We start from the raw sequence: 26,231 nt of genomic DNA, 5'->3' as shown, positions 1-26,231 counted from the left end.
GTTGTGGGAGGGTGGCTAATAGAAATGAAGATATGGAAGTAGAAATTACCACATCTGAAGTGCAAGTGAAACTCAAAACTGCTTAATGGGACCAAATCAGGACAATCAAATAATCCCCATCTAAGAATATTAAAAAAGGAACTGGCACAAGAAATTGCAAGCCCACTAGCAGGGATTTTTAATAAATCCCTAAACTTGAGGGTTGTACCCTATGACCCTATGAATTGCTAATGTATTACCTATTTTTAAGAAAATGCAGGAAAAGGGATCCAGGAAACTACAGGCCTGTTAATTTGACCTTGATTGTATGCAAGGTTTTAGAACAAATTTTGAAAGAGAAAGTAGTTAAGAACATAGAGGAAAATGGTAATTGGGATAAAATACAACATGGTTTTACAAAAGGCAGATTGTGTCAGACTAACCTGATCTTCTTTGAGAAGATGACCATGTTGTTGGGTTTTTTTAGACAAAAGAAATGCAGTAGATATAATCTACCTGGATTTCAGTAAGGCATTTGAAACATTTTTACACTGGAAATTATTAGTTAAATTAGAGAAGATGGGGATTAATGTGAGAATAGAAAGGTGTATAAGGAATAGGTTAAAGGGAAGGCTACAACGGGTCATGCTGAAAGGTGATTGTCAGGCTGGAAGGAGATTACTAGTGGAGTTCCTCAGGGATCAATCCTGGGACCAATCTTATTTAACATTTTCTTTAATGATCTTGGAACAAAAATGAGAGCATGCTTATAAAATTTTCAGATGACACAAAGTTGGGAGGTATTCCTAATACAGAGGTGGAACAGAATATCACACAAGAAGATCTGGATGACTTTGAAAACTGGAATAATTGAAATGGGATGAAATTTAATAGTGCAAAGTGCAAGGTTATACACTTAGGAATTAACCACCATGATTTTTTACTATAAACTGGGGATATATCATTTGGAAGCGACAGAGGACAAAGGATGACTATAAGCTGCCCATGTGATGTGACCGTGAAAAAAGGCTAATGCAATTCAAGGATACATCAGTCAAGGTATTTCCAGTAGAGACAGGGAAATGTTAGTACCATTATACAAGGCACTGGTGAGACCTCATCTGGAATACTGTGTTTAATTCTGGTATCCCATGTTTAAGAAAGATTAATTCAAACTGGAACTGGCACAGAGAAGGGCTACTAGGATGATCAGAGGAATGGAAAACCTACCATATGAGAGACCACTCAAAGAGCTTGGTTTATTTAGCCTAACCAAACAAAGGCTGAGAGGTGATATGGCTGGTCTCTATAAATACATCTGAAGGATACACAAGGGAGGGAGAGGAGTAAAAGTTAAGCGCCAATGATGGCTCAAGAACAAATGGATGTAAACTGGCCATCAACAAGTTTAGGCTTAAAATTAAATGAAGATGTCTAATCATCAGAGGTGTGAAGTTGTGGAACAGTCTTCAAAGGGGTGCAGTGGGGTCAAATAACCTTCCTGGCTTCAAGACTGACCTTGTTAAGATTATGGAGAGGATGATATGATGGAACTGCTTACAATAACATGTGGCCAATCTGCAACTGTTAGTGGCAAATATCCCAATGGCCAGAGATGGGACACTGGAAGGAGAGAGCTCTGAGTTACTACAGAGAATTTTTCCCAGGTGTCTGGCTGCCTTGCTGACATGCTCAGGGTCCAAATGATCACCATATTTGTGATTGGGAAGGAACTTTCCCCCAGGTCAGATTGGCAGAGGTTTTCTGCCTTCCTCTGCAGCATGGGGCCTGGGTCACTTGCAAGTTTACGCTAGAATAAATGGTGGATTCTCCATAAGTTCACATCTCTAAATCATGATTTGATTACTTCAGTAACTCAGCTGGAGGTCATGGGTCAATTACAGGAGTGGATGGGTGAGATTCTGTGGCCTGAGATGTGCAGGAGGTCAGACCAGATCATCGTGATCCCTTGTGACCTTAAATTCTGAGTCTACTTTCCTGGAGCTCAATTCTCCCATCGTAATGTATTGATTATTAAAGGGAGTTGCCCATATCCTGCAGCGCATCAACTATGCTTTAGGAGATGTTGCCCTGGATTTACTTTCTCTCTTACTGCTTCTTAGAGAAAGAAAAATGGCATCTCAGAAATAGAATATGTTCAGTCTATAACTAACAACATAAGTCTGACGATAATAAACTGATGTGCTCTATTTTTAGTTTGCTGCTATTCTACTGAGAGAGAACAAGGCCCAGTGAAATTAAGATTCTTAGGAGCAGTTCTGGAGTTGGTATAAATCACTAGACCTCCACTGAAGTCAATGAAACTATACTGATTTATACCTGTTGAGGATCTAACCCCTTACATTTAGTTATGGATTACATTGTTAGAATATAGCAAGGTCCCAGGCAAATATAGTGAATACTGAATCATTCTATAATCATTAACATTTTTAATCTTCCATCTCTCTTCACTGCTTCCTGACTGTCTTCCTCTCATTTTAGTTTGTTTCCTTAACAATGTTTAGGTCTATTTATTATTAGCTTTTTCTTTCCCCAACACTACATGTTCTCCGCTGGAGCCAACATCTGACCGAGTCAGCCATTCTGAACATGAATGGAAAAGGGGAATGGTTTCCCTAGAAATAGGAACTACTGTAAATCTCAGAGGACACATGCTCACACATACACACATTTCCCGTCAATTTAGTGGTTGGCACATACTGTAGTTTCCCACAAGAAATCAGAAATCTCTTTCTGCAGTGAATTGATCAGAAAAAATAAAACAGAGAGAGTAACTTTCTCTACCGGGCTCATAAATATGTGGTCAATTTCACCATTATTATTTTGAGCTCGCTCTGCATCTTGCTATTTCCCTGAAAGAGCTCATCTTGAGTTTTTGAGTCTATAAATTGAAACAGATTGTGCCTGGACCATGGTTTTGATTCAAAGCACTCTCTAATAGGTGCTCAGTTTATGATCACCAAGCCAATGCCACCTGTACTTTATTATAAACCTGAAGGAGTGGGGTTGAATGAAAGGATGACTTCAGTAAGAAAGGATGACTTCACCACTACTGTGGTGATAGGTGAGAGAGATGTGCCTTACCCCTCTGAGGTAACCTCACAGATTCCTTTAATCAACAAAGGACTGTTCCTGGGCAGGAAACAACACACAATTTAGTGGTGAGATGCAAGGGTAATGGGCCTCCACTGCCTTTTGCAAGATTCTGAGGTGAAACATGTTATTTGCTTATGGAGATTAAATGTTAAGAGTTGAATAACTGGTAAGGGTCAAAAGTTGTCAAGGCTCAAACTTTGCATGATATTTTCTCCTAAATGGTAAAGGATTATTTGGGGAGTGAGAGAAAAGCATTGTTTGGGTAACTTTGCATCAGTGTGGCTTTATTTGTGAGCACCTTCTAGCCAGGCAATCCAGCCCCCACACAGCAACTTATGCTGAAACATACCTCCGCTCCCTTGAATCCTGTACTATTAAAGGTACTGAATTTCAGGACTCCAGTCTGCTGGCATAGTGAATAAAGCATCTCCACACCACTTGTGCAGGGTGTTAGGAGAACTTGATCCATGTAGATGGCCACTCAATGGAGGCAGAATACTCTACATTTACAATTGTGTAACAGAGAACATTCTTGACTTGGATTTTCCAGAAAAATGTTAGTTTAACACAGACTTTTAGTGTTGTTTATGTAATAGTATTTTGATCTAGCTGAAATTTCAATTCCTAGTGTTCTTTCAACATTAATGCAAGGTAAATTATCCACCTACTCCAAGGTAAAAAGATTTGTGGAATATTCATGAAAATAGTAGGGCTAGGTGAACATTTGTATATGAAATAGGAAGTCCTTTCCTTTCCCAGAATAAAGCCAAAAATCCCTCCCCCTTTATTTCATTCCCAGCTGAAACTTTTTGGAGGCACTGTAAAACTTCTGTTAATGTTGCCCCTCCATTTGTTGCTCAGCTTTACACACCTCTGCACTTTGATTTCCAGCTAAGACCACAATATTGAAATATCTCCAGAAAGCTTCCTCTCATGTTAATTCTGCCTTCCCCCTGCCCATCTACATAAATCCTGGAAATCTTGTAAAAAAGCGTGGGTTTTTTTTTAGATTTACACACTACTTTGGTAGACAGATAAGGTTCAAATTCTTCTGATAATCTTTGGGTAAGCATCCAAACTTGTGCTCTCCTCCTTCAAATTGCTCCAGAAAGGTGGAGCTACATGGAGCAGTTTCAAGGATCAGGGACCTGGTTGCTTCTCTGAATTGCACCTCCAAACTTAATGTTCACCCATAATTATTAAATATGTAGTTAACATTAGAAGAAAAAACTCCCCAAACTAATAAAATACCTAGTATGTAAATCACTAAAAAGCATTAACTTGGCTCAATATATGTTTTGGAATGTATAATATATGAACTTTGTTACTTACATGTATTATTTATCAGAGCTCTTAAAGTATCTTTGAAGGAGCTGTTATAGTCATTTATCTAATGAGTGATTACATATTTTATGTGCCTTAATTTGTGAAAAAAATGCATTATAATTTATTTGCCCAGAGGCCAAAATAATAACAGTATCTACTATAAAGCTGACACTTGAGAAATGATTCCCTCAGTAGGATTCAAACAGGGACGGGGTTCAGAAGCTAGGGTTACACTAGAAAGAGTTTTCTCTGGTTATTTTATGTTGAGCCTTCAGAATATTGTACACCAGAGATGGGTTGCTTTAAAGGGCATGGAAATTCCTTACTTCCATAAACCGTATTATACTTAAACAGTGTAACAGAATTTTGGATATAGTTTTGTAAAATATTTTGTAAAAATAAGAAAATAGAGACAGGCCACATGATCCGAACTCTCAGACTCACTGGCCAAAAAAGACAGCTGGTTACACAATATTGTCTTTTGATTTTTCTTTGCCTATGCTTGAATCCAGACTTCAGTCCTAGACTGTTATAGGCATCATGAACTCCATGATTTTAATTAAAAAAACATCCATGGCTTTTGATCTTTTGGCATGTTTGCATTCAGGAGTGGATGTGAGAGGAAGGCGATATAAAATATTAGTTAGAACAGGGGGCCGGGAGTCAGGAGTTCTCTCTCAGACTTCTGTTCAGAAACAAATTCCTAATATACTAAGGAGCATAATATTATCCCCAAGAGCTGATAAATAAGATGCAGGCTGCTCAAAAGCAGAAATTTATGCTTTGATTGCAAATAAAAAAATGTGGGATTTCAGTATCACACCTAAAAGAGACTTATTTTGAATAATTCATTTATTCCCCTCCAACACCAGAAATAAATAAATATAACTATATCTCCTTGCCTTAATGTCCTAAAAATATTACTTTGGGGAGGAAAAATAAATAAAAACAAATAATCTGTTTTTCATAGCTTTCAAAGATCAGTTTGCATTGTTCTGGGCTCAGTTGTGACTTTACCACAAGCCCCAGGAGCCATTCAGGAGCCAGACTGTAACTCTTGTTAGTCTGCCAGTTTCATGTTGCTCCAGGGGCAGTAGCTACCCTGCACAAGGTCTGTGCCTGGTTGAGGTGAAGCCAAGGCCCTGACCATTCTCCCCACCTCCCACTTACTCTTATAGACGTGAGCAGGGAAGGGGGCAGGATGTATGGATGACATGAAGGTAACTTTTTTTCATACATAGCTCCCATAAACATCAATAGCCAGTGTATGGGGATAAGGAAATACCAGATGCCTCCTTATTGTCCTCAATGGCCATAAAAGCCAGACCACAGTTTGGCCTTTTATAAGCTGTGAAAATGTGACACAGAGACCCATTGCTGCCAGCTAGCAAAGCGTTCACCACTCTGTGTCAACAAATCCTCTCAGGCCTGACAAACTCACTACACCCAATACACTGCTTTCATAGTATTTGTCCAAGTGGTGTCTTGTAAGGTATTGAATAAAAGCTTATGTCATACAGATCTTCTTAAATTGCTGTGAGATGTATGCACCACTACTATGGAAAGAAGTATGTATATACTCTGGAAATATGTTCCCAATACGTCTGTATTAAGGCAGAGATGGCAAACAGGTTTCTTCCAGTCAAGAGATAAGATGTCTCTCTCTCTCTCTCTCTCTCTCGGTCAAATGTAAACTAATCCTTGTAAGCCAAATCTGCATATGGAATAAAAAGTAGTTGGAAAGTCATCGGAGAGTAAACTACAGAGGGCTGTCCTGTCTCTGGGGTGCAAAGACGGTGAACTTTGGAGGTGTAAGAGGAAGACAAGACAGACATTTTGTTATCCATTTATTGAGGAAACCCCTTATAAGGCAGAAAATATTAATGAAAACTTGGAAGCAAGTTAGGATTGAAAACCTGCAACACTGGCAAAGATTGAATCTTTGGGAGGAATTCTACTCTATTAAATAGAAAAAGTTAAACATTGATAACTGTAGATCTAGGATTGCATTTTATATTTTGTTTTATTTGTAACCTGTTGTTCCTATTATTTCTGCTCTGCTGCTCACTATTAATAAACCTCTTTGTTTTCACTATAAGTGGAGTCCAGTGTTGTGGTATTATAAAAGACCTGATCTTGAGCTGTGCCAATCAAACTGTGTGTACACTGTCTCTTTGAAGACAATTCACCTAGTTATTTCTGTGAGGGTTCAGTGACAGGGGCTTGATACTACAGAGTGGCATGCTGGCAGAGAGGTCAGGAGTTGGTGTGTGATTGTCATTAGCCTGCACAAGAGAGGGCGAGGAAGCCTGGAAGTCAGTACTTGTGGTGCCAGATGACGTAGGTTTCAGGGAGACTAATCACAGCAGGCATAGACAAGACTGCTTCATGCTAAGGGCAGGTAGCGGTAAGGTACCTCACAATCCTGAATTTACCTAGGGAGCATCATGGTGGCATAGTTGGAAGGATTTACACATTCTTTGCTGGTTAGGTAAGTATCATACTCCAAGCACTCATAAAATGGATTCTGAGAAGTAAGAAGGTTGGGAATAGACAAAGGTAAGTTGCTTATTTTGGGTAAAGGAAGCAGAACAAAGGAAAGTATAAGATGAATAAAGCAGTGGAAAAGGCAAGTTGTGCAAATAAACATATGCTAAGCTGATGAAGAAACCGTGAGAAGAGCTGTAGGCACAGCAAGGTCTTTCAGCAGCTGGTCAGAAGAACCTGGAGCTAGTGGCCCTGCTGCACTCACATGCTGAGGCAGGATGGGGCATTTGCTCTAAACTGGGGACAGAGAGGGTCTCTCTCTCCTACAGGGTATGCAGAAGACCAAGCAGATGATTCCCTGGACAATCAAGCAGAGGCAGGAGCAATAGCAAGAGGTCCAGAGCTGTAGAGGCTGGAGTGGAACAGGCTGCTCATGAAGGAGAGATGGATGGAGCTGGAGGCCACGGGCTGAGTGAGGAGACAGACAAAAAAAACCTCACTGACCAAGATAAACACAGGCAAAGAGAGTCAAGTCACACCCACGGGATCCAGGAGGAAGGACATAAAGGTGTGCCTGATCAGGGACCAGCAGACAGACAAGTGTGGGTATGATGGAGTCCATCACTCTGCCTGTAGCCTGAGTCATTATGGACACTAAAAACTGTTCTGGGATTCTGACTGTGGGAATGTGGAAAGTTATTTTTCTTGATGTATTATTTTCTGTAATGATCTCATAGATTTAAACCCCAAAAGCTCAGGTACAAGCCCATCATGGTCAGACTTCATTGGTGAGGGACAAACTCACCTGTCCACCCTCACCAGGGAAAATGAGTCAGTCAGTGCTGAGTATGTATGTGGCACAGCTAGAAGCTGCTGTGAAAAAAGCTAATGCGGTCTTGGGATGCATCAGGCGAGGTATTTCCAGTAGAGATAAGGAGGTGTTAGTACTGTTATACAAGGCACTGGTGAGACCTCATCTGGAATATTGTGTGCAGTTCTGGTCTCCCATGTTTAAGAAGGATGAATACAAACTGGAACAGGTACAGAGAAGGGCAACTAGGATGATCTGAGGAATGGAAAACCTGTCTTATGAAAGGAGCCTCAAAGCGCTTGCTTTGTTTAGCCTAACCAAAAGAAGGCTGAGAGGAGATATGATTGCTTTCTATAAATATATCAGAGGGATAAATACCGGAGAGGGAGAAGAATTATTTAAGCTCAGTACCAATGCGGACACAAGAACAAATGGATATAAACTCGCCATCAGGAAGTTTAGACTTGAAATTAGATGAAGGTTTCTAACCATCAGAGGAGTGAAGTTCTGGAACAGCCTTCCAAGGGAAGCAGTGGGGGCAAAAGACATATCTGGCTTCAAGACTAAGCTTGATAAGTTTATGGAGGAGATGATATGATGGGATAGGCTAATTTTGGCAATTAATTGATCTTCGACTATTAGCGGTAGATATGTCCAATGGCCTGTGATGGGATGTTAGATGGGGTGGGATCCGACTTACTACAGAGAATTCTTTCCTGGGTGTCTGGCTGGTGAGTCTTGCCCACATGCTCAGGGTTTAGCTGATCACCATATTTGGGGTCGGGAAGGAATTTTCTTCCAGGACAGATTGGCAGAGGCCATGGGGGTTTTTCATTTTCCTCTCCAGCGTGGGGCACTGATCACTTGCTGGAGGATTCTCTGCACCTTGAAGTCTTTAAACCATGATTTGAGGACTTCAATAGCTCAGACATAAGTTAGGGGGTTGTTACAGGTGTTGGTGGGAGAGATTCTGTGGCCTGCGTTGTGCAGGAGGTCAGAGTAGACAATCATAATGGTCCCTTCTGACCTTAAAATATATGATCCAGAATCTGCTAGGATCACTGAGACCCTGGTACAGCTAGGAAATGCTGTGGGCCAGAATGCCACTGGGAGCAGGGAAACCAGGCATGGTTATAAGATGAGATGTGGCAGAGCTCCACTGGAACATGGGAGGCAAGAGATCTGGTTTCAGGCATTCAAGATGACAAACCAGAGGGGAACGGTTTGAGTGCCTGGTAATTAAGAACTCAGGGAGGACATGGGAGAAAGGCTCCAGCAGCTGCAAAAAATAGTAGTGTAGATGTGGGACTCACTGCTTTTGTGTGTGTGTGTGTAAAGAGCCGTGTAACTTGTATACCCTGGGGGTTCAGGTGAGTAGGGTACTCTACTAACTTAAGCCATGTCTCACCATCTACATTGCTACTTATACCTATGCTCGCTGGATGTGCAGTCTCTGTACTCTACATGCCACCGTAAGTGTAGCTGTAGCCTAACAGCTGAGATCATTGCATTTCCTGTAAACAGAGACAGCTCAGTTTTTGCCCCTGCTGAGGAGCAAGCAAAACAGAAAAGGGTGAATTATGCAGGGGAGAAGCAGCCATGGTCTCATCCCCCTCCACAGCAGCCTGTAGAATAAGACTAGCACACTGGGTTGGGGGTGCAATCTACAACATCCTAAGAAGTGGGTTAGGGTGAACATCCTCTCCATCCCAGGTACACCCAGCTGGGGATTGCCTGTGCCTTCTAAAGCAGAATCTCTCCCAATGCTCCATTAAGGCAAAACAGCTGTGCACCCCCTTTGCACAGGATTCTGTTCAAATACCACAACTGAGTCTTCAGTTAATGCTTGTATACCCCAAGGAGTGATGAATGTTATTATGTCTTATCCATAGCTATAATATTTTTCTCATCACAGACTGGTCGACGTTCCATAATACATTAGCAACGGGCAGATCTTAAAGAGTGTAAATTTCACATGCTGCTTTTTATCTGAACTGTCAAATTTTCTTGCTTCTACAATATTTGAGTTGTAGATCTCATGCAGACAGCTTTGCTTGTAGGAGGTACAACACGTCCTGTTCCTGCTCTGGAACAGCCATTTTGTCTGTTTTATAGCACTTTTGCCTGGAGGTATGCATAAACTAATACATAAAATAATGGGGGGGAAAGAGATACCAAACTTTTCAGTTTTCAAAAAAAGATTCAGTTAGATTCAGTTCTAAAAATGGACATAAGCTTGAGGAAGTCTTTTTTTGTTTTCTCCCGAATGCCTTTGTTAATCCCTAATATGAATGACAACATCATTGAATGGGCATAAAAAAAAATCTTTAGGGAAACCATGCAAACAATTTGAATATTTTTTGTAAAGACACCAGTGTCTATGTTTCTCTCAGCTCAGAGAATGTTTCAAATAACAACAGACTTGAGTATTGGAGGAATGCTGGGCCACAAGATGCTATTTTGTTTTTTGAAGCTTTTTGCAAGTTTGTGACCAAAGAGACGGTAAAGCTGTTTTGCAGTGACATGCACACAGAGATCTCTTTGATCAATCCCTATTGATTACACAAAAGAGTGATTTTCTAAAACAATCTGAATGTAGTTCACAAGTCCCCTTATTGACTTGTCTTCACTAGACCTCCTAAATCAACCCCTGCTGCATTGATTGCAGCAGCGTTGATCTCCCCATAGTGAAGACCAGTCCCTAGAGTGAGCATTTCTAAATGTGTCTCTCCTTTTGTTACACATGGACTGTCAAGGTTCCTTCCCCACGCTGAACTCTAGGGTATAGATGTGGGGACCTGCATGAAAAACCTCCTAAGCTTATCTTTACCAGCTTAGGTCAAAACTTCCCCAAGGTACAAAATATTCCACCCTTTGTCCTTGGATTGGCCGCTACCACCAAACTAATACTGGTTACTGGGGAAGAGCTGTTTGGACGCGTCTTTCCCCCCAAAATACTTCCCAAAACCTTGCACCCCACTTCCTGGACAAGGTTTGGTAAAAAGCCTCACCCATTTGCCTAGGTGACTACAGACCCAGACCCTTGAATCTTAAGAACAATGAACAATCCTCCCAACACTTGCACCCCCCCTTTCCTGGGAAATGTTGGATAAAAAGCCTCACCACTTTGCATAGGTGACCACAGACCCAAACTCTTGGATCTGAGAACAATGAAAAAGCATTCAGTTTTCTTACAAGAAGACTTTTAATAAAAATAGAAGTAAATAGAAATAAAGAAGAAATCCCCCCTGTGAAATCAGGATGGTAGATACCTTACAGGGTAATTAGATTCAAAACATAGAGAACCCCTCTAGGCAAAACCTTAAGTTACAAAAAAGATACACAGACAGAAGTAGTTATTCTATTCAGCATAGTTCTTTTCTCAGCCATTTAAAGAAATCATAATCTAACATGTACCTAGCTAGATTACTTACTAAAAGTTCTAAGACTCCATTCCTGGTCTATCCCCGGCAGAAACCAGCAGATAGACAGATACACAGACCCTTTGTTTCTCTCCCTCCTCCCAGCTTTTGAAAGTATCTTGTCTCCTCATTGGTCATTTTGGTCAGGTGCCAGCGAGGTTACCTTTAGCTTCTTAACCCTTTACAGGTGAGAGGAGCTTTCCCCTGGCCAGGAGGGATTTCAAAGGGGTTTACCCTTCTCTTTATATTTATGACATGGACATTACCTGGGTTTGATGCCAATTGTCAGCCTCTGCTGAGTGATTTATCAGCATTATTGTAATTCCTTGAATAATGATTCTCAGCAGGTGGGGTGCTGGAACAATTTTTATGGGGTGGGTGGGGGGTGCTGAGAGCCATTGAACCAAACTATAAGCCCTGCAGCACCCCTAGTTACAGCACCTATGTCAGCAGGTATAGTTTCTGTGATAGGAAACAAAATGAGGTTGTAAGGGGCTTAATGCAGGTGACTCCAACTGAAGACCAAGTGAGGGAGGCTAGGCTACTTTGGTATGGGTATATCCAGCAGGGACTGAAGATCTATATCAGTGGGATGGCTCTCGCCCTGATTATTACTGGAAGGAGACCAATGATCCAGTGTGTGGACTAGACATCAGCAGACCTCAGGGAGACCAATCTGCATAGCAGCCTGGTATATAATCATGAGTTTTGGAAGAAGGCAATAAAAGTTGCCAACCCCTAAAAGGGAAGTGGCAAGAAGAAGAACAGGTATAATTTCATTGTAATTTGTGGAATTTAGCTTTATGGCACCTATACTGGCATGTTGGTTAATTCCAACATACCATATTGAAGAAGTAATGAAATCCTCACACACCTCAGCAAAAAAAACTTACCCCATAAAATCTGAGAATTTAAATGGTTTCTTTAAAAGAAACATCACATACAACTCTTTCCCTCTGTCAGTTAAGCTCAGTGCAGCACAGTGACTGGCCAGTTTTAAACAAAAGATACAAATTAAAATAAACTGGTACTTAGTCAGTGTGACAGATATGGCAATTTCCTGTGGTATCCTTGGATAACCTCACTGAAACAAGTTTAAGTACCATTGGTATTAAATGCAAAGGTTATGCATTATTGTGGGCCTGAATGATCAAAGGACTATATCAAACCATGTGGCAGACTTGGAGCAATGTATATGAAGAGGATTTCTTTGGAAATATCTAGGGGGAGGTGAACGCAAATTCCTTCTGCTCCCCAGTTATGCAAAAACTTAGCCTTTTGAAGCTATGTCCTGAAGTGGGTGGTTGACTGGGCAGATAAGCCTGTTTCTTTATACAACTTGTGCATTTAATCTCCAACCTTCAGGAACAGGTAATCAGCAGAGAGTGCTTGTTCCGAACTAAAGCTGTTATGAACTTGTAACCACAGAAAAACCCTTGAAGGACTGACTCCTTCCAGAGCCCCTGCTGGAGCTGGGGGAGGGGGGGAGAAAGGTGATCTGTGATAAGATTTTTTTTAGCATGCATATAGGTTTTTAAATTATTTTTAATGTTTCCTTGTAATGCTCTCACCTGAAAAATAAGTGCTTGCTTAGAAAGGATTATGGGCTAATTTACAATTGTGGGTGAATCAATTACACTGTATATAATCCCTGGACGGGGGAGAGAGAGAGAGCACAAAGCATAGATGTGGGCCTATTTAGGAAGTCTGGTTTGCTGGGAATAACAATGTAGGCAGGGAACTGGAAAAGCCCACATCAAGAGGGAGAGATGTGGGTCTCCACTCAAGAGAGAGTTGATATCTGGGAACTGGAAACCTAAAAAAAGGTGCCCTTGCTAGATCACAGAGGGGGAATACAAGTGCAGTGGCCCTGTACTGTGACAGTCATCTTAAAAAAATATTCAGTGAATTTAGGGGGCCTGCCTTTTAACTGATGCAAAACAGGGAGTGGGATGCAGAAACAAAGAAAAATGGCCACACAACCATAGTAAGCATCATCATTTCTCAAATAAGACATATGTACATTTGTCATATGTATTTACAAAAGAAAGTACTATGGACAAACCAGGATGTTTGAAGCAGCATAGCAATGGCTGAGCAAGAGGAATTCAACAATCTTTACCCTTTTCTAGAGCATGACATGAACTCATGCTCTGTGAAGGTTCTGAGATGGTGAGCACCTGATCCTCAAAGGTTTTTAGGCTTCTAATTTGCACTGATTTCCTAATACCTTTAAAATAACATTGCTTCTAAATAACTGATGATCTGGTCCACTCTCATTTTCACGCCTCTACACTACTGTGTTCTGTTTCTACTCCTGGGTTGTGACAGGAAGCACCAGCGATATTGTAAGAGTGATTTCATTAAAGAGCCTTTCAGATTGTAAGGACCAAAGAGATTCAGACAGAATCTTATTCTAACCAAGCCTGAACTCAGAACCCTCTAGCATTATTTCACTGGGATCTTCTGTCTTAGTATAAGATCCAAATACAGTATTTTCCTTAATACATAAAAGAGGACCCCCCTAAAAAAAATATAAACCTTGTTCAACCAGATACTGGACATCACAGCTCTGAGAAGAGAGTGCTTTTCATTTCTACGGCTCTAATACTTTGAGTGTAACATGGCTGTAAACCAGCAGGCAGCCATAAACAGTAATAGAAAGAGTTTAAATCAATATAAAAAGGACAAGGCTTCCAACTGCCACATTTGTAAGCTTTAAAAAAATATTGCTAATGGGGAGAAGAAATCTATTGTGCTCTCCACACAATTTTATGGGTGTCACAGAAGTTAAGAGTCTCCTGGCCACTCCAGTGGGTAAATCCTCTTATGTTTGTGCCAAAGCGAGCAGTGTCACAGAAGTAACAGACAATAACTTACAATGAGCGATCTAGGCAGGATCACCCACTTTTCATCCATCAGAAATCATGTCCATTGTTTGGACTCTGCATCTGCAGTGCATTTCCCCTCTTTTCCATTTAAATGGCAGAATTGACTATGTGAATGTTTATGATGTGCATACCAGGAGCTAGGCTTAGGCTGCTCAGATTTATTTCTCAGATAACATTTCCAACCCAGGCTTTCTTAGGCACTCCCCGCCCTCCTCCTCTCCCCACACTTAGCCACTTCAAAATATGAACCCTGGGTCTCAGAAGGTAAAGTCATGTTATCTAACTTCCAGTGAACCTGTGATCTTGCATCTGTCTGGCAAATAGGCTGCAGCTAACCTCACAATAATCATGTCTGGGGAGCTCAGGCTGTATTCTCATTCTTCGCACCTTAAATCTTCCAAGATTTCTGACCACAAATAAATCAGTTGAGTTGCATTATTCTAGGAAAAATATGTTCTCATTCTAGGGACAGTGGGGGTTGTTCTGCAATCAGTGCATATTTTTGATGGGGAGGGGGGAAGGAGGGTTTACGAGGGCCTCAATTCTGACCATTGCATGCAATTTGTATATGCCTTTAAAAATAAATAAATACATACATATTTCAGTGCCTGTGTCATAAATATAAAGGGAAGGGTAACAACCTTTCTGTATGCAGCACTATAAAATCCCTCCTGGCCAGAGGCAAAACCCTTTCACCTGTAAAGGGTTAAGAAGCTAAGATAACCTGGCTTCCACCATGTCAAGGTTCCTTCCCCACTCTGAACTCTAGGGTACAGATGCGGGGACCTGCATGAAAGACCCCCTAAGCTTATTCTTACCAGCTTAGGTTAAAAACTTCCTCCTTCAAGTCCAATTCTTTCAATTTGCCTGCAGCCAAGTTGCCTGTCCAGTACAAGGGCTGGTCAGGAACGTAGACTTTTGCAGTCTATGATGATTATCCCATCCCCATGCTGTTGGGGGAAGACTTGGCCAATCATGTGAAGCTAGCCAAGAGGGTGGGAATAGTCACTCACAGCCAGGCTAAGCAAGCTGTCACACCTAGCTCTATTCCGGAAATTTCTACCAGGAACCAGTCAGAGGTGATGGACCTGGACCCCAGGCCAACGTCAGCAACAGCAGTAGTGGATCCAGTCCCAGAGACCCAGACAGAGCTAGTCCCAGAACCGCAACCGGCGGAACAACCAGCACCAGAACCATTGCCAGCACCGAATCCAGTGCTTGCAACCCCAACACCAGAGGGCCCCACCGAACCTGCACCAGCAGCAGCAGATAACCCTACACAAGAGGCTCAGCCGGAGCCTGAACCACGACATAGTGCCCCAGCGGAGAGCGGTTCACAGTCAATGGAAACAGCCCTATCACCTGCATCGCTTCCAGGGGGACCAAGACTAGGTCCACAATCCAATGAGGAACTGATGTCTCCAGCATCAAGGGAACAGTTCCAAACCGAACAGGAAGCAGATGAAAGCCTCCCAAGAGCTTGGATGGCAGCACGGAGCAACCCACCACCTCTCAGCTCTTCTAATCAATGCAGGTTTGTTGCAAAAAGAGGACTTTTATATAAGGAAACTCTTTCTGGTGGACACCAGGAAGACTGGCATCCTCAGAGACAGTTGATAGTTCCAACTAAGTACCGGGTAAAGCTATTAAGCTTAGCCCACAATCATCCTAGTGGCCATGCTGGGGTGAACAGAACCAAAGACCATTTGGGAAAGTTGTTCCACTGGGAGGGAATGGGCAAGGATGTTTCTACCTATGTCCGGTCTTGTGAGGTATGCCAAAGAGTGGGAAAACCCCAAGACCAGATCAAAGCCCCTCTCCAGCCACTCCCCATCATTGAAGTTCCATTTCAGCAAGTACCTGTGGATATTTTGGGTCCTTTTCCGAAAAAGACACCCAGAGGAAAGCAGTACATACTGACTTTCATGGATTTTGCCACCCGACGGCCGGAAGCAGTAGCTCTAAGTGTGTGCCAGGCACTAGCAGATATTTTTGCCATGGTAGGTTGGCCCTCTGTCATCCTCACAGATGCAGGAACTAATTTCTTGGCAGGAACTATGGAAAGCCTTTGGGAAACTCATGGGGTGAATCACCTGGTTGCCACCCCTTACCATCATCAAACAAATGGCCTGGTGGAGAAGTGTAATGGAACTTTGGGGGCCTTGATACGAAAATTCGTAAATGAGCACTCCAATGATTGGGACCTAGTGTTGCAGCAGTTGCTCATTGCCTACAGAGCTGTACCACGTCCCAGTTTAGGGTTTTCACCATTTGAACTTGTATATGGCCGCGAAGTTAAGGGGCCATTACAATTGGTGAAGCAGCAATGGGAGGGGTTTCTCCCAGGAACTAATATTCTGTACTTTGTAACCAACCTACAAAACACCCCCCGAACCTCTTTAGCCCTTGCTAAAGAAAACCTACAGGGTGCTCAAAAAGAGCAAAAAGCCTGGTATGATAAACATGCCAGAGAGCGTTCCTTCAAAGTAGGAGACCAGGTCATGGTCTTAAAGGCGCTCCAGGCCCATAAAATGGAAGCATCATGGGAAGGGCCATTCACGGTCCAAGAGCACCTGGGAGCTGTTAATTATCTCATAGCATTCCCCACCTCCAACCAAAAGCCTAAGGCGTACCATATTAATTCTCTAAAGCCCTTTTATTCCAGAGAATTAAAGGTTTGTCAGTTTACAGTCCAGGGAGGAGATGACACCGAGTGGCCTGAAGGTGTCTACTACGAAGGGAAAAGTGATGGTGGCTTGGAAGAGGTGAACCTCTCCATGACCCTTGGGCGTATGCAGCGACAGCAGATCAAGGAGCTGTGCACTAGCTATGCGCCGACGTTCTCAGCCACCCCAGGACTGACTGAATGGGCATACCACTCCATTGACACAGGTAATGCTCGCCCAATTAAAGCCCAACCTTACCGGGTGTCTCCTCAAGCTAAAACTGCTATAGAGTGGGAGATCAAGGATATGCTGCAGATGGGTGTAATCCTCCCCTCTGGCAGTGCATGGGCATTTCCAGTGGTTCTTATTCCCAAACCAGATGGGGAGATATGTTTTTGCGTGGACTACCGTAAGCTAAATGCTGTAACTCACCCAGTTGCCTACCTTGACGATGTGGCCATATTTTTGGATTCCTGAGCAGAACACCTGGAACATCTTCAAAAAGTCTTCGAGCGCATAAGGGAGGCAGGACTAACTGTTAAGGCTAAGAAGTGTCAAATAGGCCTAAACAGAGTGACTTAGCTTGGACACCAGGTGGGTCAAGAAACTATCAACCCCCTAGAGGCCAAAGAGGATGCTATCCAAAAGTGGCCTGTCCCAAAGTCAAAGAAACAGGTCCAATCCTTCTTAGGCTTGGCCGGATATTACAGGAGATTTGTACTGCAATACAGCCAAATCGCCGCCCCACTGACAGACCTAACCAAAAAGAAACAGCGAAATGCCATTCAGTGGACCGAAGAGTGTCAGAAGGCCTTTAACCAGCTTAAAGCGACACTCATGTCTGACCCTGTCCAAAGGGTCCCAGACTTTGACAAACCGTTCCTAGTAACCACAGATGCGTCCGAGCGTGGTGTGGGAGCAGTTTTAATGCAGGAAGGACTGGATCAAGAGTTCCATCCTGTAGTGTTTCTCAGCAAGAAGCTGTCTGAGAGGGAAAGCAACTGGTCAGCCAGTGAAAAAGAATGTTACGCCATTGTCTACACCCTGGAAAAGCTAAGCCCATACATCTGGGGATGGCGTTTCCACCTGCAAACTGACCATGCTGCACTACAGTGGCTTCATACCACCACGGGAAATAAGAAAAAACTTATTCGGTGGAGTTTAACTCTCCAAGATTTTGATTTCAACATCCAACATATCTCAGGACCTTCTAACAAAGTGGCTGATGCACTCTCCTGTCAAAGTTTCCCAGAATCAACTGTTTAAAATCGTCCTTGAGATGTGGAAAATATTGTTAGTCTTTATACACTTGGTAGTATATTTAGAGGTGCATGTGTCTTATTAACTCTGTTTTCTCCTAGAGCTCCAGGAAGAAATCACAGCCGATGTTTCACCCTATCTGTGATTTGGGGGGCGTGTCATAAATATAAAGGGAAGGGTAACCACCTTTCTGTTTACAGAACTAGAAAATCCCTCCTGGCCAGAGGCAAAACCCTTTCACCTGTAATGGGTTAAGAAGCTAAGATAACCTCGCTGGCACCTGACCAAAATGACCAATGAGGAGACAAAAAGAAAAGGAGTACTTGTGGCACCTTAGAGACTAACCAATTTATTTGAGCATAAGGTTCGTGAGCTACAGCTCAACGATGAAGTGAGCTGTAGCTCACGAAAGCTTATGCCCAAATAAATTGGTTAGTCTCTAAGGTGCCACAAGTACTCCTTTTCTTTTTGCGAATACAGACTAACACGGCTGCTACTCTGAAATGAGGAGACAAGATACTTTCAAAGCTGGAGGTGGGAGGGACAAAGGGTCTATCTGTCTGTGTGATGCTTTTGCTGGGACCAGGTCAGGTATGCTCTTCAGAACTTCTGTTAAGTTAGTAAGTAATCTAGCTAGAAATGCGTTAGATTTCCTTTTGTTTAAACGGCTGGTAAATAAGCTGTGCTGAATGGAATGAATATTCCTGTTTTTGTGTCTTTTTGTAACTTAAGGTTTTGCCTAGAGGGAAATGTTTTGAACCTGATTACTCTGTAAGGTATTTACCATCCTGATTTTACAGAAGTGATTATTTTACTTTTTTTTAATTAAAATTCTTCTTTTAAGAACCTGATTGCTTTTTCATTGTTCTTAAGATCCAAGGGTTTGGGTCTGTGTTCACCTATGCAAATTGGTGAGGATTTTTATCAAGCCTTCCCCAGGAAAGGGGGAGTAGGGCTTAGGGGGATATTTTGCAGGAAAGATGTCTCCAAGTGGGCTCTTTCCCTGTGCTTTGTTTAACACGCTTTGTGGTGGCAGCATAGGGTTCAAGGACAAGGCAAAGTTTGTACCTTAAGGAAGTTTTTAACCTAAGCTGGTAAGAATAAGCTTAGGGGGTCTTTCACGCAGGTCCCCTCATCTGTACCCTAGAATGCAGAGTGGGGAAGGAACCTTGACAGCCTGTTTGTTTAATAAACAAAAATATTGTCAGCAAATCATTGCCTTTCTACAACCCTGTAATAACAAATTAGTGAACGATTCATATCTCCAGGAAAAAAGTGATCCAACTTTCTCACTAGCAGTGCTTTGCATCTGGAACTCTCTTGTCCTTAGCGGTAAACCAGATGCTGATTTTGAAAACATTTTGGGAAGGACAAGTTGGGTATTCGTTATGCTTGTAGTTAATTTTTCCCCATTACTTCACTCACCAGTGAAATCCTCCATCTCTGGAGTGAATCACAGCAGCTGTTTAAAACACACAACTACACTACCCAATAGTTTATTTAGCACAGGAAGTGAAGATGGATATAGTACCAAACTGCAACTACAAGAAGAATTTTAGGAAGGCAAGAATGTACTTATTCAAAGTGAAACTTGAGTGCAGCCCCCCTACTGTTGTAAAAAGTATTATGGAATATGTGATTATTATGAACGGTCATGACCCAAGTTTTACATCTCATCCAAAAAGTGTCATGTCATGCAGCACAGTGCCTCCCAAAACTGAATTGGGACTGTGGCTCATTATTGCTTCAGAAAGAAGATGTCACTTGCTGTGTCACCACTTCCTTCAGCTCTCTGAGGCTTTCCTTTCGAGCCTCCCTTCCACGTATTGAGTGGTGACAGCCATGCTGTTGTTGAGATTTGAGAAGTGGTACCATGTGCCTGTATCTGGATTAGCAGTAGCATTGAGCAAAGTTGGGGTTTTTTGAGAAATAAACATTTTCCATCAACAAGAAAACATTTTCAGGGGCTGACACCTATTTATTTAATTCAGGAAAAAAAACTGGTGAAAGGTTTCAGTTAATTATTTTGGAATGAGTCGAAAAAGGTTTCGTTTTGAAAAAGTGAAAACTAGAAACAGAATGTTTCCAATTAGAAATGGTGTTTTGAATGGACATTTGACATATTAAAAAGGGGTGGGGAGTTCCAAACACCCCAAATGGCCATTCAAAACAATTTTCTTAAAAAAATGTTTTGAATCATCTCAAAATTAAACAAAAACCTGAAAAAAATTCAAGTCAACTCAAAATATTCCCCACCACCACCCAAGAAAGCATTTGTAAGCTTTAAAAAATATTGCTAATGGGGAGAAGAAACCTTTTGTGCTCTCCACACAATTTTATGGGTGTCACAGAAGTTAAGAGTCTCCTGGCCACTCCAGTGGGTAAATCCTCAGGGGTGGGGTGGGGGCGAGTTTTGGTTTGCTCTGAACTGGATTTGTTTGGCTCATTCTCCTAGCCCATACAGAAAAATCCACTCTTCACTCAGTCCTAATGACCAGACTAGTGAGAATTTGCAAGGGATTTGGAGGATTACCATAAGTGTTGAGGTGCTTTCAGGCAGTTGGATAAAACTTGGATGACATGTGGGAGAAATGCTGGCATCAACAATGGGAAGAGCATGGAAAGAGGAGCATCAGAAAGAAGGAGAGTGAAAACACTAGTGTGAGGGGGAGAGTAGCTAGAGTGTTATCTGTAGTTGGAGGCAAAGAATCAGGTCAGAGGAGTTGGCTAAAGGATGAAAGGGACTCAGGGAAGGGAAATGGTTTTGGCTGTACTGGAATGAGAGGAAAGACTGGTATGAAGAAAGATGGGGGAGGGACAGAAGGATTAAGAAAATGTCAAAGAGCTTCATAAATATCCAAAGAGGAAGAAACGGTTCTAAGCCTTTCAAACTGACAATAATCCACTGAAACAATTCTACAGGCCCCATAACTCTTTTTGAAGGCTGACAAACAACTATTACATATTTTCATGGCAGCTATAATGTTGTACCATAATCATACTAAAGGAAATATAAGTATTTGAAATGACAACTCTCCATTTAAATGACTAAGACCCAGAGCAGTCAAAACTTCGGCAGAGAAAAACATCATATTCAAAAATAAATGATCAGGCTGTTAATTAAAATCCCTGACTGTGTCCATTTTTAACATCTGAAAGCAGATTATTCTATAATTTTGTGCTGATGCTGACTAGATAGGGCGTAACTTGTTAACATTAGTCAAGCTTCACTGCAAAGTAAATGCCTGGGGTTCCCCGCCCCCCCAAGGGTACAGAGTAAATGTATTGATTTATACAAAGGGAACCAGGCATGGTGCTCACCCTGATTCAGTGTAAAAAAGATAACAACCCCCTTTGTACAGAAAGAGCTGTGAGACATTTTAATTTGCAAAAACAATTCTTTGGAAGGCAATGTGATGTTGCTTGAGCTAAGTGCTATTTACAAAGCTTCACAGATACTTTATATTGTACCAATACCATAGTTATTTACAGTGTATTAAGCTTGTCCCATTATATCATTTTCTTTGTTAAATGAAGATTTAGCTATTGATTAAGAAATATCATAATATTTCTACATAGTATCTACCTTAAGGAGATTCTTACCGCTACCGTATTATTTACTAGTAACATTAAAGATAAGCTGGTTGATTTATTTGTTCTAATGGCATATCTGACTACATTAAACCTACGTGTTACTTGATAATCATTCAAGAACCTATTCTGATTTCTAAGGATCTATATGCTATTCATAAGTATTTGCTAAATAATTTGGATAAACAATTTTTAACTTATGAGTTGTTCACTTTGAGTACTTGTGTATGGTATGTGCGTGCCAGTGCATGTGTTTATAAATCAGCTAAATTGTAAATTATAATTTCTGCTCATTTGTAGGATGATTGAAACTTTTTAAACAAAACTAAGATACATCACCTGTAATTTTTATTTCTCGTTATAAACAGCCTCCACTGCTCTGGACAGAAATTTACTAATTAAGATTGTGACTGAAAATTTTAAGGCAAAAAGAGCAAACAACTCCCTAACAGGTGAAATTTTTGCATGCAAACAGGTGTTCATTTAATCAAGCATTGTGTGAAAAAGCTTGTATTTAATTAGCTGACACCAATTAATCTTCAAAAGGGATTTTTAAATGCTATAGTTTCCATGAAAGAAAACTGGAAAATGCAATTGCATTCTAGACCAGAGGACTCACAATAAATTATATAAAGAGTTTGTATTGTTAATTCAGTTGAGCTGAATTTTTAAGTGAAAACTCAACATTTTTCACTTTTATGATTTCTTATCTGTGATAGGTAAACCTCAAAGTGCTCAGAGATTTGGTTCTGTAAGCACTACAAAATGCACTTATTTGGGTCACTTCTGTGGAACTCAAAAAACCTGAACACTTTCTGCTTCCTGTTAGACTAGAAATACCATTAAGGCAGCCTTTTTCATGGGCCTGAGCCAAAGTTTAATGAAGTCAACAGAAAGACTTCAATGGGCTTTGGATCAGGACTTTTATTAGTTTGTCTCATTTGAAAAGCAGCGTGGCCTAGTAGAAAAGGTACTGGTTTACCACTCTGGAGACCTGCATTGAATTCCTAGCTCTGGCCTGCCAGGTGACCTTGGGCAAGTCACTTCCTTCCCTGTGCCTCAGTTTCTCCATCTATAAAATGGGAATAACAACACAGACCATCTTTGTAAAAGTGCTTGTAGATCAATGGAATAAAAGCAATGAAAATAAATTGGTTATGCTATTATATTAATTATTATTATATTTAACTTCAGATCCTGATCAGAACAAAGAAATGCATGGGTGGTGCAGCTTAAAAATAATTAGTGAAAGGAGGGAAGTTAGGTGAACAATTTTTAATGTGAAAAAAACCTCCAGATTCTGTTAAACTTAGGGTGAAATTTCAGGCCATTTTAACTCTAGCTGAACTTGTCTGTCCATCTCTAATTACAGTTAATACTGCCACTGTATATATTTCCTATTCCTTTTGCTTTGGCTCTGTCAGTAGCACATCATACTTGAATAATTCATACTTTATGTATACTCCACATAAAACACTTTAGTACTGTACTGCTGAAAAGTGCCATCTAAATGAATAAATGATCATTTTAAAATATAATGATTTAAAGATGTAATGGAAATGTTAATTGCTGTGAAGAGAAATGGTCACATTTTCTATTTTTAGTCTTGTAAACTTGTGGTATTTAAACTTAATATATAACCCTTCTAAGCTGGATTGAATTTTAAATTCACACTGCACTGTTCTTTGAAAAGAGTTGGCAAAGCTCTCAATTATTTAAATAATGAAGACCATATCTGGTCTTCATTGCCAACATGATTCAGAAATTTCCTGTGTAGAATACGTGAAAGAATAACAGGCAAACACTAATTATAAATCTCTTTGAATACATTAATAGGATGGATTCAGATCTCTGCTGGTATAACACAGCATAGGGCCCCTCATAGCAGAATCTATTCCTGGATTGCAGTGATGTAAGATCACTACAGCTGGGCACACACACTATTTGTCTACACTGCAATGTAAGCCCAGGGTTTGAACTCAGACCCTAGTCTAAGACTGTTTTTGTCAACACACAAATCTTGCTAACCTGGGCTCAGGCCACAGCAAAGCAAATGGCAACAGGGCCAGCCCTAGACCAAATGGTGCCGCCCTTTCATTGTTTAAACTTCTAAATACCTTATTTTTAAATGCATTTGTAGCCCATTTCACAACTTTGATGTACAATTTGCATGCATAATTTATCTCTCTCAAATAAAACAAATTTGCATGGTAGGGTCTGTAAATCTGTATTTATTAGAATCATAGAATATTAGGGTTAGAAGAGACCTCAGGAGGTCATCTAGTCCAATCCCCTGCTCAAAGCAGGACTAACACCAACTAAATCATCCCAGCCAGGGCTTTGTCAAGCCGGGCCTTAAAAATCTCTAAGGATGGAGATTCCACCATCTCCTTAGGTAACCCATTGCAGTGCTTCACCACCCTCCTATGAAAAAGCTTTTCCTAATATCCAACCTAGACTTCCCCCACTACAACTTGAGATCATTGCTTCTTGTTCTGTCATCTGCCACCACTGAGAACAGGCTAGCTCCATCCTCTTTGGATCCCCTTTAGGTAATTGAAGGCTGCGATCAAATCCCCCCTCACTCTTCTCTTCTGCAGATTAAACAACCCTAGTTCCGTCAGCCTCTCCTCGTAAATCATGTGCCCCAGCCCCCTAATCATTTTCGTTGCCTCCCTTCTGTAGCGGGGGGGAACAAAATTGGATGCAATACTCCAGATGTGGCCTCACCAGTGCCGAACTGAGGGGAATAACCACTTCTCTCGATCTGCTGGCAGTGCTCCTACTAATACAGTCCAATCTGCCATTGGCCTTCTTGGTAACAAGGGAACACTGCTGACTCATATCCAGCTTCTCGTCCACTGTAATCCCCAGGTCCTTTTCTGCAGAACTGCTGCTTAGCCAGTCGGTTCCCATGGGATTCTTCCTTCCTAAGTGCAGAACTCTGCACTTGTCTTTGTTGAACCTCATCAGATTTCTTTTGGCCCAATTCTCCAATTTGTCTAGGTCACTCTGTACCCTATTCCTACCCTCCAGCAGATCTACCTCTTCCCCCAGCTTAGTGTCATCTGCAAACCTGCTGAGGGTCCAATTAATCCCATCATTAATAAAGATGTTGAACAAAACCGGCCCCAGGACCGACCCCTGGGGCACCCCGCTTGATACCGGCTGCCAACTAGACATCGAGCCATATATAAGCAAATAAAAAAATTGTTTCCTGTAAGCTTATAGAAACTTTAATTTTAAGAATAACTGAAATGTACATCAAGAATAGCTCCAATGCAGATATACCCTAAGATTGTACAAATTTCATAATAATCTCTGATTTTAATTAACATGCCTCCTGTGCAGGTTGTCAGGAAAAGCTTTGAGAATCTTACTTACTGATAACTGTGTTACAATAGGGGACCCATATGATACCAGCTCAGTCATTTATCTCAACTATATGTTATTGGAAAATGTTCCAGAACAATTGCCTCCCCTGTTTCTCTTTTGGGTAATAGCCAAATGGGACAGACTATTAGGGAGAGGTGAAGTTTTAGCAGGGACATTTTATAAAATGTGCCAGGACACCTTTGCAAAGTAAACAGGGTCTTGGCTTTTAGGGCAAGTGTGAAAGATTCATACACAAAACTGCATGGAACTTGGAAAAGAGGCCAACCTACAAGGTTCAGATTTGGTTCCAAATCTTCCCAAGGTTTGGAAGATGTTTGAATCATCTAGGCTTTGGTTTCCATCTCCTTCCGATGTAATTCAGTTTATTTCCTTTGGAAAAATTAAGTTGAAATAGATGAAATTTGTACCTTTGGTTCCACAGAGGCTCCATATTTCCAACTTGAGGCTTAGACCTCTAAGCAATCCCATCCATAGACAGAAGAGCTTAGATTTAGAGTGTCTTGCTCAGGATTATTTATAGTCGTTAAAATTCAATTTGTTTAATTTGATTGTCAATTTGTTTTAGAAAGATAAACTGCAGAGGCTGAAAGCCTTTGTCTGGGAGATGAGAATGAATTCACAATTAGCATTATAAGGCACTTAAAAATACGAACATACTTTGGAAATAACAGGCCAGATCCAGCAGCCCTGACTGCATAAAATGAGCCTGAATTTTGGCATAAACAGCTGGTGTAGGAGGCACAGGGGAAGAGTTAACAGATTTACAATGAATATTTTTGCGTTATATTTTCTTTCATTCTGAATAGGAAATGTCTGAATCAGATTTACAGTTAAACACAGGCTCGTGACTATTCAAAAAGTTCACATCCCCTTTTTCAATGGTGCTGCTGAGCACCTGCTCACTATTTGATTTTGATGGTTACTTACCACCTCTGAAGATGAAGATGCTACTGATGGCTTTGCATCTAGTCCCTTTCTTGATGTCATTGGGACTACTCAAGCATGGGTTCTGGAACAATTTGTACAGTGGGGGTGCTGAGAGCCATTGAAGCAAACTGTAAACCCTGTATATGATGGAAACCACTTCAAGCCAAGGGATATGGCAGCAGCCCCAGCAGTCCTATTCCAGCACTTTTGTGAGTAAGATCTACAAGATCAAGCCCAATACATGATACATAAGAAAGAACTGATATGGATGGACTAGCTCACAATCATTTCAGTGTGTCCTAGTGGACAGAGTTCTGACTGGCACTTAGGAGATTTGGGCTCTGCTCCTGGGTGACCT

Source organism: Eretmochelys imbricata, chromosome 6 (genome assembly GCF_965152235.1).
Source record: "Eretmochelys imbricata isolate rEreImb1 chromosome 6, rEreImb1.hap1, whole genome shotgun sequence".
Taxonomy (NCBI): Eukaryota; Metazoa; Chordata; order Testudines; family Cheloniidae; genus Eretmochelys; species Eretmochelys imbricata.
This window is presented reverse-complemented; position numbering follows the sequence as displayed.